This window comes from Phyllostomus discolor, chromosome 4 (assembly GCF_004126475.2).
Source record: "Phyllostomus discolor isolate MPI-MPIP mPhyDis1 chromosome 4, mPhyDis1.pri.v3, whole genome shotgun sequence".
In the NCBI taxonomy this organism is placed as follows: Eukaryota; Metazoa; Chordata; class Mammalia; order Chiroptera; family Phyllostomidae; genus Phyllostomus; species Phyllostomus discolor.
The window spans coordinates 204,580,251-204,597,258 of record NC_040906.2 but is presented as its reverse complement, the minus strand read 5'-3'; positions in this window follow the sequence as shown (position 1 = coordinate 204,597,258).

The following is a 17,008-nucleotide window of genomic DNA, read 5'->3' as shown; positions in this document are numbered from 1 at the left end:
GGTACAAAGAAAGCTTATAAGATTTCTACTTTACAAATTTTTCAAAAGTGTATCATCAGTCCAGACTGCAGGGAAGGGCCCACAGGCATCCGTGTAGGTGGCTGGACAGCACAGGCTGCAGTTGGGGTGCTGGGGTGCTCCTCCAGACCGGGCGCCCCCCAGCACCCAGCTCTCCGCTGATCGGCTTCCCCGGAGGCCAGTCCGGGGCCTCTGGGAACAGACCCTGCTGCCCCCTGTGGAGCTGCGGCCGCTCTCTCACTTGGAGAAAGTAGGACTTGCTGGCGGACTGGTAGCGGAATCGCTTCATTTCCTTTTCGGAAAGGCTGGCTCAGGCGTCTTCTTCGGGTTAATTCACAGGCCCCCTGACCCTCAGTGCATGCCCTTGGCTTTCGGACATGTTTTGTGGTTGAGTCCCATCCTGGGGGCTGCTGGGTCAGTGCTGGGCCGTCACACCCACCCTTGCTGCAGAAGGGCCGCTGCCCACACAGGAGTCTCGAGCAAACGTCACTATGGTGAGCGCCTCCAGTGCTGGGTCCCTCTCTCCTTTGTTTTCACCCCTGCGGCTTGGGCCCCTCCAGTGCCGTCTGGGCCTGCTCACTCTCACCGTCACAGCCGTGGTGAAGAGCTCAGCCCAGCAAGCCTGGGCGACCGGGACAAGCGTGCTTCCTGGCTAGCCTTTCGACCTGCGCTGGGCTCTTTCCTCCTCGTTCTCCATGGGCTCCTAGGAACCGGGCTGGATAGAACTCCTTCGGCTGCAAATAACCACTTTCTCACTTAGGAAGGGGTGGGTGTCCAAAACCCAAGGCCAGGGAGTGTCTGGGACTCAGGGTTAACTGACCCCAGAGACTTAGAAGCCACACAGACTCTCTCTTCCTCCTCCCTGCTCACCAGGTGACCCTGTGCCCTGTGCAGCAAACCAGAGCGCCAGCACCCACAGGTAGGAACTGTGGCCACCTGGCAACAGAGCACCACATCGGACAGCCCCAGCACCCGGCTGGGGTGGGTCACGGAGGCCGTGTATGCTATGGAAGTCATGCGGGTGGAGGCGGGTTGGGGGAAATGGTCCCCAGAGAAGGGTGTGCTCGTCTGACAAACCACAGGTGCCTGTCACCCCATCAGTGCCTCCATGCCTGCCACACCTGAGCCACCAGCCCTCAGACAACCCGCTGGTTCCTGGCTCTGAGTTTTGTGGGTGGTGGTCGTTCACCATCTGGAAATACCACCGCTGTTTGGGAGGCGGGCTTCCTTTTCTCCTTCAAAACCCACCTTCTGCGTGCATATTTTCAACCAACCACACTCTGTCCAGAAAGACTTGTGGCTCTTGCTGGTGGTGGAGTTGGCTGAGTCCGTATGTGGGTATGAGTGTCAGCTGTGGCTGCACATCTCCTGGGGATCTCGGTATGAGGGATAGAGCCCCCAGTGCTCCAGGTTTTGGAAGCCCACGGCCCTCACAGGCTTGTTTTGAATGCCCGGGGCCAGGGTGCTCAGCGGCCTCTCACCCCACCTCCAGTCTGCGGAGTTGGTCTGGGCTTGGAAACCATCCCTTTGTGTCCCAACAAACCACACCCAACCAGACCAAATCAAATCAGTCTGTGACCACGTGTACCAGGTACACAGGGGCCCAGCAGACGTCACCAGTGCAGGCAGTGGGGGGACTGAAGGGGGGCACCCTCTCAGCAACCCGCCCCCCGACTCAGGAGGCACAGAGGGCGCCATCATTGAGCAGTGGCTGCCGCTGGCCCCACTCCTGGCCATCAGGGCCAGCTCGTCCTGTCGCGCTCCTCTTTTCCCCTTTCCCTCCTGCCCCCTTCCTGCAGCAAAGCTGATGGACTGCCCCTCTCTCCGGTCACCGCCTGCTCTCAGTGTGAAAACAAAGTGGAGGCGGGAGTCTGGATCCAGGCCCCCTCAGGGCTGCCGGGCTGCCGGGCTGCCCCCATGCCCTGCCCGCGGAGCTGCTTCCTGCTCGGGTCCTGACTGAAGGTCTGGCGTGCTGTGCCCGGGAGCGGAGCTGGTGCTGCGGCAGACACAGAGCACGGCGCTGCTGCTTCCTCGGGAGAGGGGGTTAGTGGCTGCCACGCTCCCAGCATGCACTGCTTCCTGGTGGGGCCAGGTCGGGGGGGCATGGCCTCCTCTCCCAGTGGCGGGGTGGCTGGAGGCAGTAGGTGGATGTGAGGAAACGACATGGGGAGGGTCATGTGAAGACCATGAGAAACTATCCTTCCTCCTGATCCCCTGGCTCTGGATGCAGCCACACCCACCCATTCATTCATTCATCGGTTCGTTCATTCATTGACTTACTCATCTGGCCAGTACTTGGGGCTCCATCGGTAGGGACAGGGAATATAGCCCTCAAGTCTGAAGTGAGGAGCTTCAACGCAGCAATAGATACCTTAGCAACAGAGAACACCAGGACAATCTAGTCAAGTGCCATTAATTAGAGAGTCGACACCAGTGACTTTAAAACTTGATTGTTTAAGAACCAGTAGGGACATTTAAAAGAATTTGTATTCTTGAGTTCCATGCCTCAAGCAGAATCTCTGATATTTAACCTTTAAAATCAGAAGAGCTTCCCAGGAAACTCTTACGGAGAGTGCCCAGCACCGCGCTGCGAATTACTGTTTGGAAAGCACGGTACATGACAGACCAACTCCAAAGTCAAGGCTGGAGCAACACATGGGAGCGGATGCATCATCGCACCTGTCCCCTTCGCTTATGAGGAAGGTACCAGAGGGGCGTCCTGGTCCCAGTGACCAGGTGGGCAGCCCCGTGCCACACAGGGACCTGCTCACACGCCCTGAAAGTCGGGCCCCACGCTGCATTTCGCTCTCAGTGCCTTGAACGGGGGAAGGGGACCTGCGGACCTATTATTTGGCGATAATGGCTACCATGAATCACCATCTCCGTACTTGCCCATCCAGGTTCCTCCCGTGTCCCCGTTGCCCCTCATTCCCCTGCGTGGGGCAGTGACACTTCAGCTCCTCCTCAGAGCTGGGGCAGGTCATGGACAATTACTTGGAAAAATAGCTCAGTGATAATAGCAACAATTGTCCCATTCCAAGCCCCGTGTCGCCTAAGTGTGCCTGTCTCCTCGAAGCACTTTCAAGGCACCTGTCATTGCGTTGGGGCAGGCTTTGGTCACTAGCATCCTCATGAGTGGCCCTTCATCCGGGGCCCTGGTTACTTTTTTACGTGTTTGGGAGACACGCAGATCTCACGGCTAGAGCAGCGCACTCAGAGTAGCTCGGTCACGCGACTGCCCACAGAGAGTCGGCGCCGGCTGCTCCACTCCTGGAGCCGCCCACCGTACACAGTGCCGTCGGGCCCCTTGCATCGTGGTCACCCCCCAATCATGCAGCGCACGTTTGGAAACTGTTAAAATACTGCTCTCTTCCCTCCGGCCCCAAGCCCTTCAGTCTATACTGCTCTAGTTCCCTCCTGGGTTCTCTCCTCCAGCTGTGGGTAAGGAGAGTCCTGGGTAAGTCCATCCTTTAAAGAGACGGAGCTAGAACAGGTCTGGCGTGCTGTGGATTTCTCTCTCTGTTTGGAAAAATTGAGTAGCCACAGCCTATCCTTATGACAGTGTTTATTATGCGAGTGAGACCTGAAGGGAATTCCCCCTGCCCTTCCGCTTCGCTCCCTGCCCCCTCGCTTCCACACTTACTGAGGGCCCGTGTGTGCTGGGCGTTGTTCTAGGCTCTGAATCAGACACAAAAGTGAGCAACGGTCACTGGTCTCACGTCCCACAGTCTCCTGGGTCTTTTCTAGAGGGCCACCTGAGGAGGATGTAAAATTGCTTTCGTCAGCATAAAAATATTTGGAGATGGCACAGCATGCTTTGGGGATGGCTTCTTGGCTCACGGTTCCTTCTGCTGCAGGAGCCTTTGTTCCAAGGCCCAGAAAGACACAGTTCTCCTGGGTCCGGGATATGGGACTTCATAGCAACAGCAGCAGCCACGGTCAACATTTTTCTGCACTAGTCCTGGGCCCCGTTCTCCCAGGGCGCTGCCCGGAGGGCCCGTGACACTGTACGCGCCATGGCTTGCATTATAGGAGAGGGTCCCGCGCGCAGAGAAGCCAACGCTTTCACAGCAGCTGCGTGCCTGCCCTTTTCTGCAGAAGGAGGTCTTATCTCTGCCTGCCCAGGCTGTCTGATACACGTGGGAAATTCGCCTCCACCACTTTCCTCCCACCCTTCTCTAAGTCCAAATCGAAATAAAGCCACTGGCCAATTTAAAGAGGTAGGTGCCCTTCCCCTCTGGGTTAAGGATCCAGATTTTGTCCCTGCCCTGCTAGTTGTCCTTCGTACGCCACCTCCTTCTCACTCTCCGTCCAGCTCCACGTTCTGCTCAGCCCAGGAACACAACCCTTAGCGCGGGCTCAGTCTGGGAGCCCCAGTTTTCCATCCATGAAGAGCTGGGCCGGCAAACGATAGGCCGCAAGCCAAATGTAGCTTGCAGTCTGTTTGTGTACCTCTCTGGAGCTAGAAATAATGTTTAAATTGAAAAAAAAGGGGGGAAAGAAAGACTGTGAGACAGAGACAGCCCACGAACCTAAAATATTTACTTTCTCGAGCTCGATAGGAAAAGGCTGCCAGCTCCTACCCTAGAAGAAATTGAGTCACGTTACAAGGGAAAGTCCAATCTGCAGAAAACCAGCAGCAGCGCCATCCCCGGAATGGCGGGGGCGGGGCTGGGGGGCGGGGCGAGGCTGCCACCTCTTCGTTCTCCCTCCCCGCTAGAACACGTGTTATGACCCTCCTTACCTCTTAGGAGGCGCAGGCCACTCGGGTTATAAAACTGCATGCGCACACAAAATTGTATGTTTACTCTTGTGATTTAAAACAGAAAAAGTGGAGAAGAGAATGCACGTTGGTGTTCCAATTATGATACATGAGTGAGACACGTGAGGAGCGCTGGCTCATCCTCCGCTCCCGGCGCAGTGTGGCTGCGGCGTCAGTTAGGATTTAGATGGTGTTCTCACATCTGGGGAATGAGTCACCGAGTGCCAGGAAAATAATACCGAAGCGTCTGTGCATGCGTGGGGCTCGCCGGACAGCTGCTGGGACGACTTGCCTTTGTGCAGTCCACCATCGGAGCTCGGCAGCCACGCTCTCCCTTTCCGAGTCGTCCTGAAGTCCCTGCGTCCTCCGCCCCCTGCAGCCTCCTATTGTTCAGCCTCTCTGTTGTTGCAAAGATTTAAATTTTTACCCATGCTTCACATGCATGGAAACATGCTCTCGAAAATATTAAGAACTGAAAAATATGCTGGACACTATTGATGCTTATTTTATTATTTTTTAAAATTTTTATTTATTTATTTTTAGAGAGAGGGGAAAGGAAGGAGAAAGAGAGGGAGAGAAACATCAATGTGTAGTTGCGTCTTGCACGCCCCCCCACCAGGGACCTGGCCCTCAATCCAAGCATGTGCCCTGACTGGGAATCGAACTGGTGACCCTTTGGTTCACAGCCTGCACTTGATCCGCTGAGCCGCACCAGCCAGTGCTATTAATGCTTATTTTAAAATAGTGGTGGGATACTTTCTTCTTCCAGTCTCTTTCTGGGGTTGACTCCAGCCTTTCACCTTGGCCTTGGACGGTGGTGAGCAGCTGAGTAAAGCAGAGCACAGGAGACGTGCCTTCACAAGGTCTTATTTTAACTAAACAAGAAGTGAGACTAAAAGAAGTGGAAATTGGAAGGATGGTTGTTTGCCACCTTAGAGCAGGTTTAAGTCAGAAGGTTCTGTTGCCTTGGAAACAGACGTGAACACGATGTTGCAACTGCACGATGCTGCGGAGGAATGGGGTTACACTGGCTGCGTGCATCCAGCGTCTTCTGAAACCATGCAAAATGCTTTGCGTTTCTATGTAAGAGTGGAGCTGGCTTCCAGGCTCAGAAAACTACAAACAAGCTTTTCATTTGTGTAACTGTTTGGGGGAAGATTGAAAAGTTGAACAAAATTGTTCCGTGCATTCCTGGCATCCACTCACTAAATGCCATAGCACCCCAATCTCCGTAATTATTAAAAAAAAAAAAAAAAAAAAAGTCCCGCAAATTTCCGAGGTGCTCCCTAGGGGGCAGCATTTCTCCATTGAGAACAGCGGTTAGACTTTTGGTGCTGATTTAGACGTGGCGCCCGTCCAGGGTAAATCAGCACGGGCGAGAGTGGTCACTGGCAGCAGATGTGTACAGTCCCATTTGTGCGAGGAGCGAGTTTGCTAAGGAGGGGGGCACGCTCGGGCGAGCCAGCCCTGCCTGGACTCACGCGAAGCTGTCCCCACAGAGTGACACAGTAAAAGGAGACGGGAGGCAGCTGGGCCGTCTTGGCAGCGGTGACGTTGGTGACTCTGTTCTAAGGACACCCGCTGATATCTGAGCCACGTGTGTGCGAGTCCAATACCTTGGAAGCGGATCTGCCGGCAGACACACAGATGGGCTTTTGGAAGCCGTGCTGGAAACTGTGATTGGCTCAGGTAGAGCGGGCCGCGCTCTCCAATGTCTCTCTCCATCAGGACAGCCCTCTCCGGAGCCGGTGTGTGCCGGGAGCTCCGAGCCTGGCCCCCGAGCCAAGCCTCCCCACTTCCCTGCTTCCTCTCGCTCAGTGAGAAAATCGCTCTTCTGGGGATTGAATGCTTCCCAGTGACTTGGAAACTGTGACGATGACGTGTAGCTCAGGAGTCATGGGGGATCACCACGGGGCCTCACGGAGGCCCGTGGCTGCCCACTGAAGACCGGCACCCCACACACGCGGGGCGGGGGCTGGCGAGAACCACTGTGATGCTGTTTTCTCATTTCAAACTCTCCGCTTTACAGCTGTAAACATGTCTCCTTCCCTTCCCCGGTCATTTGCTCCCGGGGAACCTTCACTTTATGACCCACACATGCAGCCATATGTTTTCTTCAAAAGCCGCTCACCACTGGGGAGACGTGGCCCTAATTCCCACGCAGCTGGCGGTGAGAGGCTGCCGGTAGGACCCCCACACCGGGAGGGAGGTAACAGGTGCCGGCTCTGTTCCGGTGGTCCTCCCGGCTCAGCTGCTGGCAGAGCGGAGCCCACCGTCCTGGGCTCAGGCGGTCCTCACAGGCACCCTGGGCTGCCTCTCTTGGCTCCCAAGGGAGGGTCCTTGGGAAGTTCTGGACTGGGTCATGGCAGCATCTCGCACTGCCATCGAGTCATCATCATTCGAGGCCAGCGTTAGAGAAAATACTTTAGGATCACTTTGACCGTGTCAGAACAACGGGTATTTTAAAATCTTTCATGAATACAGTTGGTAAATATAATTGCCGGTATAAAATACTCTAGCTTAACCACCCACCATTAAAGGAAAAACTTCAACCCAAAAATCCTGACTTCGGAAAGTGGAATATAAATTTCAAAAGATAGTGGTTTGCCTTGTTGGAAAACCCGCAAACTTCAGGATCCACTTAGGTCTGCATTAAAAATCTTGGCTCTTGCCTTTCCCAGCCAAAGGGCCTAATAAGTTACTTAACTCTCAGAGTCTCAGGCTCTTCATCCAAAAAATGTAGTTCAAAGTATCCACTGTGGTGTTTTGCACAGGCCGAGAGAGAGAGAGAGAGAGAGAGAGAGAGAGAGATGGTGAAAGACCGAGATGATAATCTTCTCATCAGGAAGGAATAACAAGTGGGAAATTAATTTATTATGCTCTGTTTATGGTTAGCCAAACTCAGCACTTAGCTAGGGTATTGCGTCTTGCTAACGGCACCTCTCAAACCAGAAAGCACTGATGCTATAAATACAATTACTTATCACAAACGTGCATTGCACGTTATGAAGTTAAGTTTGATCTTTACCCATTCATATTTTAAACTTTCGACCGTCAAAAATCAATGGTTCTCAGTAATCTGGGAGGGGGGGGAACATCCCCTTGAGAACCTTATGAGAGCACACCAAAATGTGTATCTGCATATACTCACAAGGACGAGGATACAGTTTTAGGGGCTCACAGACCGCTGACCCCCACACAAGGATCTGTGAGAGGCTGTACCCTTTGTATCTGAGAACACAGAATACGGGCTCATGTTATAGCGTTTACATTTGGCATCCTTGATTTTGATGATCATCGTCAGAATTTTATTTTATTTGAAGCTAACCTGGACAACAAGTTGCTTGTTCAGGTCATGGAGAAAAATAAGTCTGCTCCAACGTTGTGTACCGTCTGCGCGTGCCGTCCGCCAGCGCCGGGTGAGGGAACAGGGAACTGCTTCAGAAAGGAGTTTATGACCTTGGGCATTTGTAACGAGCAATGGGTTGCCTACCTCTCCACCCCCAGGAGAGGCTCGCTTGGTCTCATTGCTCAGAGGTTTCTTCCAGTGTCCGGCCACGTGCAAAAGAGAAGAGGGGATGGGTCAGTGATGGATCTGAGTGATTAATGAGGTGGATTCTGGTAACGTGGCTTCCCAGTGGCTTTGTGGTTGTTACAGAGCTGCTCCTGGGGAAGTAGGAAAGGAGGAGGTCTATGGTCTGCCTGCTGCTCAGAAGGAGACTCCCCCTCGAGTGGAGATGGAGCTGAAGCTCCCTCTGGGAGCGTGATGCTTCGTCCTTGCTCACGGCTTTGAAACAGCGGCGATCCACGGCGCCTCTGCTTCAGCACTGACTCTGAGCTTTACAGCAGAAAGGCTGGATGATTCGGGAAATCAGCCCGGTTGTCTGCTCGTGTGAAGTGGGAATCATAACAGCAACTTGTCTTAAGTGGCAGTCCGTATAAAGCACTTAGCAAAGTGTCTGGTGCATAGTAAGTGCTTGACAAGTATGTTTTTACAGCTTTCCAAGTTATCTGAACAGTACCGATTTAAAATGTTGTCTCGTGGGTGCCGTTAGGAACAGGTGTTAAGGATAAGTTGGCAAATGTTTCCATAAAACATGTTGTGATGTCTGTGGAGAGATATGAAAAGATTTTATCTCATAATGCAGTATTCGTGCTTCTTGGATACACTATGGAAGTGTTCAGAAGTGTGAGCCAAGATGTATGGGTAACACTGTTCATCACAGTATTTTTTTAAAGATTTTATTTATTTTTAGAGAGGGAAGGGAGAGAGAGAGAGAGAAACATCAATGTGTGGTTGCTGGGGGTTATGGCCTGCAACCCAGGCATGTGCCCTGGCTGGGAATCGAACCTGGGACACTTTGGTTCCCAGCCCGCGCTCCATCCACTGAACTACGCCAGCCAGGGCAGTATTTTTAATATTAACAGAAAATGATGGCAATGTACACTTCCAACGATATCTAGAGTGGATAAACATAATTACGGCGCTTACAAAGACAGACAGCCATTAAAAGTAAGGTTTGCACAGAATCTTCAGTGACATAAGGAAATGCTTGTGACGTAACTTCAGTGGAAAGTTTGGGATGCACAGTTATATGTACAGCATGCTACTCAGCACAAACCATCTTCCGTGTGGACAGGAGCAGAGGAGAAGTGTGGGCGGACAGTTGACAGAGGTCGTTGCCGGCGGCGGTGGGTCTGCAGGCGCATTTCCGCCTTGCCGTTCCCTCCGTTGCTGGAATGAACACGGGGGGCTATTTTTAAGCAGGAGAGAGGAAAAGCAACTCGCTGTATTTTTAAATGGTGTGGTGAGCATGCAGAGGCTTATCTCAGACCGCGTGTCTGGGATTTTATTTGGAAAATATGGTTACAGTAAATATAGGTCAACTCCTTTCCAAGATTCTTCTAACTGGAAACTTTTAAAAACTTGAGAATAAATTACTTCCTGGGCTCGATCTGGACACGGCGGGAACACGACCTTTTAAAGATGTAATCATGCCTCCCACAGCCCCGAGTACAAACAGCTCTTCTCTCCCGGCCTTCGGGGCAGTGTCAGGGGGTGGGGCTTCTGCTTCCTGTGGACGATGAGCTGGAGCTTGGGGGAGGGGGGGTGGGCCCGAGGATTGCCTTTAACGCTGCTGTGTCGGCGTGGCCACGGGGAATTGCTGTACCTGGGGGTGACAGCCCTTGGCCGGCATCACTGAGACGGGCGACCGAATTTCAGGGAGTGTCCTTCATGTCTAGAGAGCCTGGGAGAGCACCGGCAGTGTGCCGTGACCGTGACCTTGTGAGACAGCACGGTAGAGGGCTTCTCCAGCCTCTGAGGGCACAGTGTCGCTTGGGGATCTTGTTAAATGTGGCTTTTCCATCCGTGGGTGTGGGTGGGGCCCGAGACCCTGCATTCTGTCCAGCCCCTGGGGGATGCAGATGGCACTGGAGGAGGTTTCACTCTGCATAGGAAAGGCAGAGGACACCAAAGAGGCTTCACATCTTCCCCGGGAAGAGAGGAGGCGGGGGCAGGGAGGCTGCTGAGTGCGTCCCTCCGTGAGGAGGGACAGAGGGAGTCCCGCAGGCCACGGTTCTAGCCTAGCGGCTCCTAATCCGCACTGCGCCCCGGGATCACTGGGAGGTTTTAAACACAGGGTCAGGTGTGGGGCTCCACCTCGAGGAGACTGGTCCAGCTGGTCCTGGGTGTCCCTTCCCCAAAGCTCTCCGGGGGGTTTGCTGGGCAGCGAGAGGTGAGAAGAAACCTCAGTCGTCTCCTTCCCGACCTGCACTGGGCCGGGGGGCAGGGGGCAGTCTCAGCTCAGGGCCGTGTCTGCCCCTCTTGGCAGCCCCTGGGCCTCTCCCATGGCCTGGGAGACCCACCTGCTGGAAGCACATGCTCAGCCTTATGTGTGTTGGTTCCAGAAGAATCTTCAGTGGGAGGTGGAGGGCCCTGCCCCAGCTCCCCGCCCCACTGCCGTGTGGGCATTCTGTAGGTTCCCCTCCCGATAGCCCAAGGAGCGGCCATTGGAACGCGCTCACAGGTGAGTGCGGAGCCTGGCACCTGGGGGTCACCCGGGCAACAGCGAGGAAGCCGTGGAGGATTCCATCGACATTTCTGGCCCGGGCCTCTCTGACCGAGTCTATAAGAAACTCCTGAAGATTCCCAAACTGGCTTTTTTTTTTTTTTTTTAGAGAGAGAGAGAAGTCAGTAAGTGCCAAAAATTCAAATCCCTTCTTTCTTCATTTGTAATATGCAAATCACTGCAAAAGAATAATTAATATTGCATGCAAGGAAGTGGTGTGGATTCCCCCCAAAAAACCTCCTCTGAGCTCCAGGGAAGCACAGATTTTGAAAACGCCAACAACACCAAAGACGGTCAGCTGACCTTGGTGAGGCAGAGGTTAGAGGACAAACATCCCGTTTCCCCATGTGCAGAAAAGGGCACAGCAGCGTAAAAACAAGGCCTGCCAAACTGCAGAAGGTGTCTATTTTGGGTGCTGGCCAGATCAAGGGAGCTTGCTTGAACTGGTTCTGTGTGTCCATCTGTCTGCGTGTCTGTCCTTATTGGGGTGAGAAACACATGCCGTCCAATGCACCATCCTCACCCTTGTGAAGTGAGCCGCTCGGGAGTGCACATCCGTAGCACCGTACGACGGGTCCCGAGAGCTTTCTCCCCAGGAGCACCTGGAACTCCGTGCCCCTCAGTCACGAGTTCTCTGCCCTCCAGCCTCTGGCGCCCACCATCCCACTCACTGTCTGTGAGATTTTGACCACTTTCCATACTTCCCACGAGTGGGACCACACGTCCTGGTCCTTTGGGGACTGGCTGACTTTGAAATGCGTTCCTTGGTTAACGAGCACGCTCAGAGACGGACGTCGACCAGCGTGACGTGATTAACAGGTAACGGAATGGCTCTTGTGGTTGTGTCTCCAGTGCCAGGCTGGCTGGCCGGTGGCCTACAGGGGTGGGGGGTGGGTGCTGTAGTTAGAGGACAGACAGGACAGACGGCGAGCAGCAGGTGGCCGGGCGTCATGGATCCTCCAGGCGTTTATGGAGGGGAGAGACCAGATGGAAATGCTTCTTTTAAAGACAAACAAATGAACAAACAAAACCCACACCCTGGGGTCATTTTAATAACCGCACTGCATAGATCCTAACTCAGCTTCTCTGCCGTTTGACGCCTTAGCCACTCGACGGCCACTTCAAGCCTCTCTGGAAGGTCATGGCCTTCCCTCGGGGAAACTTCCACTGGGGTTTGCTCAGTCGCAACAGAGCCTCATAGGCAGCTGCACAGCATGTCCCCCTGGCAAAGAACGGCCTGGTTTGCCCTCCTCGCTTTGAACGCTGAGCTCCACGGAGGGGAGGCCTGGCAGTGCCGTGTGGCCGTGGCACAGGCCGTGGGACAGCTGTGCCGGTGGGGGACAGGCCCAGGATCAGAGCCACACCTCCCTCTCTCTCTTCTTTTCTTTTTAAAGACTTTATTTACTTATTTAGTTTTAGAGAGAAAGGGAGGGAGAAAGATAGGCAGAGAACCATCAATGTGTGGTCGCCTCTCATGAACCCCCTACTGGGGACCTGGCCTGCAACCCAGGCCTGTGCCCTGACTGGGAATCAAACCAGTGACCCTTTGGTTCTCAGGCTGGAGCTCCATCCATTGAGCCACAGCAGCCAGGGCCACACCACTCTTTTAGACGAGGACAGAGACCTTGCCTGGGGCCCGGCCCCAGTCAACGTAGAGCAGACCTTTGCGGACCCATGGCCTCCTGCTTCTTGCCCTGTTAGACGACGCACAGAGTCCCGGCAGCTGAGTTCTGGGTGTGACACAGGGAGCACGCTTCCTGCCCAGCACACCAACCGGGCCGGGGCCGAGGGCCTAGGTGTTGGCCCGTCTGTCTTGGGAGTTGGAGTGTGAAGTCACGACAAGGAAACGTTGCCCAAAGCAAGAAATCTGAAAACATCCACAGGGCGCCAGAAATCGGAGAGTGGAAGTCAAAAAGGACGAACGGAGGTGTGCTGTGGGAAAACGGATGGAGAGTGACAGGTGAAGGGGGGGACGGGCACAGAGCTCTAGGTTTGTTCGAACCATGGTGACTACCCCAACGCCACGAGGGGCGCACGAATCGAGTTTATTTTTGAACAGGTCTAAGGATCAGCGAATACCCCGTGCTCTTTGACGTCTGGTTTTCACAGTGGGACTTAAAGAAGTCAGAGCAAAGAAGAACAACAAGATGCTACTTAAGACACAGCAGCCAGAGCAGCAGGGGCCGCTTTGGGTCCTGACCCCGACACAGCGATGGAGAGTGGCCACGGCGAGACCACGGGGTGGGGGGGAATCGGCGTGGAGGGCGGGTGCCAGCCGGGGACAAGGAGTCCTTGTCAATCTTGTGAAGTGCGACACTGTCACAGGAGGCATATGAAAACAGGGCCATCTGAGATGACTTCGGAAGTATTTAGAGCAAAATGATGTGATGTCTGAGATGTGCTTTAAAATGGTCCAGGAAAAAGTGTGTGTGCATGTGCACACACGAGAGTGAGGTGTGGAAAGACAAAGAGAGATCAGCAACATGTTGGGATAATTGTCAGGCCTGGATCATGAGGGAATGAGGGCTCGCTATCATCTTTTCTCTACAATTGTCTATGTTTGAAATTTTCCTTGAAAATGTACTTTTTACCTTCTGCCAAATCTGTATTGACTTAACCACACAACAGCATCAAGACTTTGACCCCATGAACTTCTGGACAGCGCAGCACACCTGGGGCTCTGCACAGCACACCTGGGGCTTTGTGCAGCACACCTGGGAACTCTGCACAGCACACCTGGGGCTTTGTGCAGCACACCTAGGGCTCTGCACAGCACACCTGGGGCTTTGTGCAGCACACCTGGGGCTCTGCACAGCACACTCCACACACTCGGCTCGCCACGGCACCTGGCACGCTGCCGACAGTTGGTCTGCGGTGTGCACCTGAGAGAGCGGCCGGGCACGAGTCTGTGCAGTGCCCTGGGAAGGCAGAGGCCTCTGCTCTCCGCTGGAGGTCTGCTCACTTTTTGGCAGTTCACACAGTCTTAAAGGTTGGCATGTGGCACGGTTTGCCCAGAGGTCTACATGTCACCAGCAGTGTACACATGCACTGTGGGTAGCCCAGGGTGCTTGCCTGTCTGGGATGGGACCTCCTGGGAAGAGAATACCTCCTCCAGCAGGGGACAGCCTCCCTGGGGATGCCGACTCAAAGCTCAGGCAGCAGCCTCCTAAGACCCGCTGGTTTTCAGCCTCTTTCCTTGTCTCTACCTCCCACTAAGCCAGGAGAAAGATCTACTTGGTCCCTGCTGGCCCTTGGGATTTATCCTTTAAGACTGCTTACAAGCCCCTCCTATCTCGTTTCCTTCCCTGCTCTGGAAACCGTGGCACCTTTGGTCATAGGGCCTAGACCAGACAGGTGCAGTGGATCCAAGACGAGTAGCTTATGTTCCGAGAGCCTAGGAGTTTATTTCTATGAATGACGTTTTCGGGAGCACTTTGAAAGCATTTAGGCTTCTAAACAAGCACATGGTATTCATATCAAGACCTACAACAAATCTCCCTTCCAGGCAAGGCATAGATTCCTAGTTTGCTCTGGTTTGCAGGAGCTATGAATTATGGCTGGGTAAGTCATAGCCCTTCTAAGTTAATAGGAATCTTAGGGATATTTGTTCCAGTACCTTAGCCAGCGTGGAAACCCACCCAGGCATCCAACAGAACCGAGGGATGAAGTCACGAACAGTTTCATAACCGGAGCGTCCTTTACTGGCGAGAAAGCGATGCTCGTCTGAAGGCACCTGCAGGGGGCGCAAGTGGGTCCTGACTTGGAGAAGGTGGCAGGTGTAGGGATTGAGGTGTCCACACTAGACCACAGCGTAAAGGGAAATGCTCCAGGTTTCCCCCATTATTGTTACATTTTAATGTGTCTTTCACGATCAATCACTGCACGCACAGAAGCGTTCACTGCTTTCTTGCAACACTTAGTTCATTATTTTGCTACCCAGACAATGGCCTCTCTGACATTTGCACATACAAAATTAACTGCTTCTGTCCCTTCTGTTAGAACACATCAGAAACGTGACAGAGTTCTTGGCAACAGCAGCAACGTAGTCTGTTTAAAAGCTGGTGGAAACAGATAGGTTTTTAAGTATGTGTTTAGAAACATTATTAAATCACTTATTTGGTCAGTTAATCCAGTGAAGTAAACCACATTTTTCTTAAGTCTATTTTGGAATGTCAAGAGGGCAAACGTGGATGCAAGACTAAACTATTAAATAACTGTTTTCTTTTTTGTTTTTGTTTTTGCTGTTGGTTAAGAAACCATTCAGCTGTTTTAAAACAGGCATTCATCTTTAAAAAGACACCAAAAGTGGCTATGTAAACTAGAGCTTTTCTTCACATTTATTTTTCTATTTTTCTCCATATTTCTGGCCTTCGTTTCTCATGAGCTCTTCGGCCATGGGTTTACGGGACTAAACCGGCTATAACCGAAGTTGGCTGTCTCCCCTAAAGACTCCCACATTAACAAAGGAACTCGTATTCCAGTTGGACACAAACGTGTCTGCGGATTCATACGCTGCGCTCCACCTGCAGCTGTCTGGGGAGGAGTGGGACCTTCGGGTCAAGGTTAAAGAGGTGCAATGGATGCCTGTCACTGTCTTTCTTATCACGGATGACAGCGAGTGGTCAAGACACCAGAGAAACCCTGCTGGTGTGCTGCTCGCCGACACCACCGACCTCTGATGGCGACACCTCCTGCCAGTTAAAGTGCACGAGTTTGGGGGGCGGGGGCTCCTAACCGCCCGGTCGCCACGTCCCTCAAATCACATTGCATGGGCAGGTCCCTCTGTAGCTGGCATACCTGGCTTTCTGTGCCTCTGTTTGGGGTTCTTTGGGCACAAGGAAATAAAGGGGGTCCAAGAAAATGAGAAAGGGGGCTGCTGAGGAATGAATATGGATCGTAAACTGAAATGGCCTGGATTTGAACCCCATCTCTGCAGTGGGCGGGGTATTCTGACTCCAACATTCCGGCGCCATAGGTGTAAGATGGAGGGCGTGACGGCGAACTCCCAGGGGGCTGTGAGGATGAGCAGGCGTGTCCGCCGGGTGTTGTGTGCAGGAGAAAGGGTAGCTGAGGTTGTTGGTTCACCAGTGTTATTTGCTTCGGTGCCAGGTGCTGGTGATAAAAAGACAAGACAGAGCCATGGTGCTCTAGAAGCTTCTAATCAACTGGTGAAGACAAACAGATGACTTTAATGTGTGGTAAGTGATCCAAAGAAGAGCTCATCCCCGAGGAATGTGAGAATTGGGACCTTTGCAGTCATAGGATAATAACCAATCACGGACAAGATGCCAATGACCACGGTTGGTGCCAGCGTCTCAGGGAGTGAGGAGACCTAAGTGAGGGTTGACCAGATGGCCCCACCACAGTGAGCACAGTGGTGAGGCTGACTGGGAGGCTGCAAGGTGACAGCACCGTGACCACCCGGGGGGAGATGTTGGGGGCTGGGTTCCTTCTGGGGTGGTGCTCCCAAAGGCTCCGCAGGGAGGCAGGGACTGAGCTGGGGGTTGAAGTGTGGACATCGTCTCCAGAGATGGAGAAAGGAAATTGTCCCTTTTGCAGGTGGGACTGGTGGAACAGGCGGATTTGCAAGCCCGGGATGAGGACGAACAGGTCGACCAGAAAGGTGAGTCGGCATGAGGTTGTTCCGGACATCGACTGACTGGCTGGGTGCGCGGCGTTTACTCTGTGGGTAACGAACAGGGGTGAGAGACCCTGGCGCTGGGGTCCGGTTACAAACCTCGGTGGCAGAGCGATAACGCACCTGTGCGTGTGGTGATAATGCCAGAGATGGGATCATGCCAGAGGGCGTGAAAGGGAAGGGGTGGAACAGGGGACACTTTGGAAAAATAATCGAGAGACCTGGGTAGATGTGGGGGTTGGGGGGGGCAGGAGGTAAAGGAAACTCTAAGATTTTTCACTGGGTGGTGCCTTCAACAGAAAATAGTGACTTTCTGGGGTGGGGTGGGGCACAGAACTGGATTTGGCGATGAGATAGTGATGAATTTAGATACAATGTTTAAGTAATGCCAGGTCACCCCATGAGCTATGGCCAGAGAATTTAGAGAGGCAGGACCAGGCTGGAAATTCAATCCTTGCAGAAGAGAAAGTTTTATCAAGGGTCATCTTATCTATACATGCCTGTATGCATGTGTGTGCA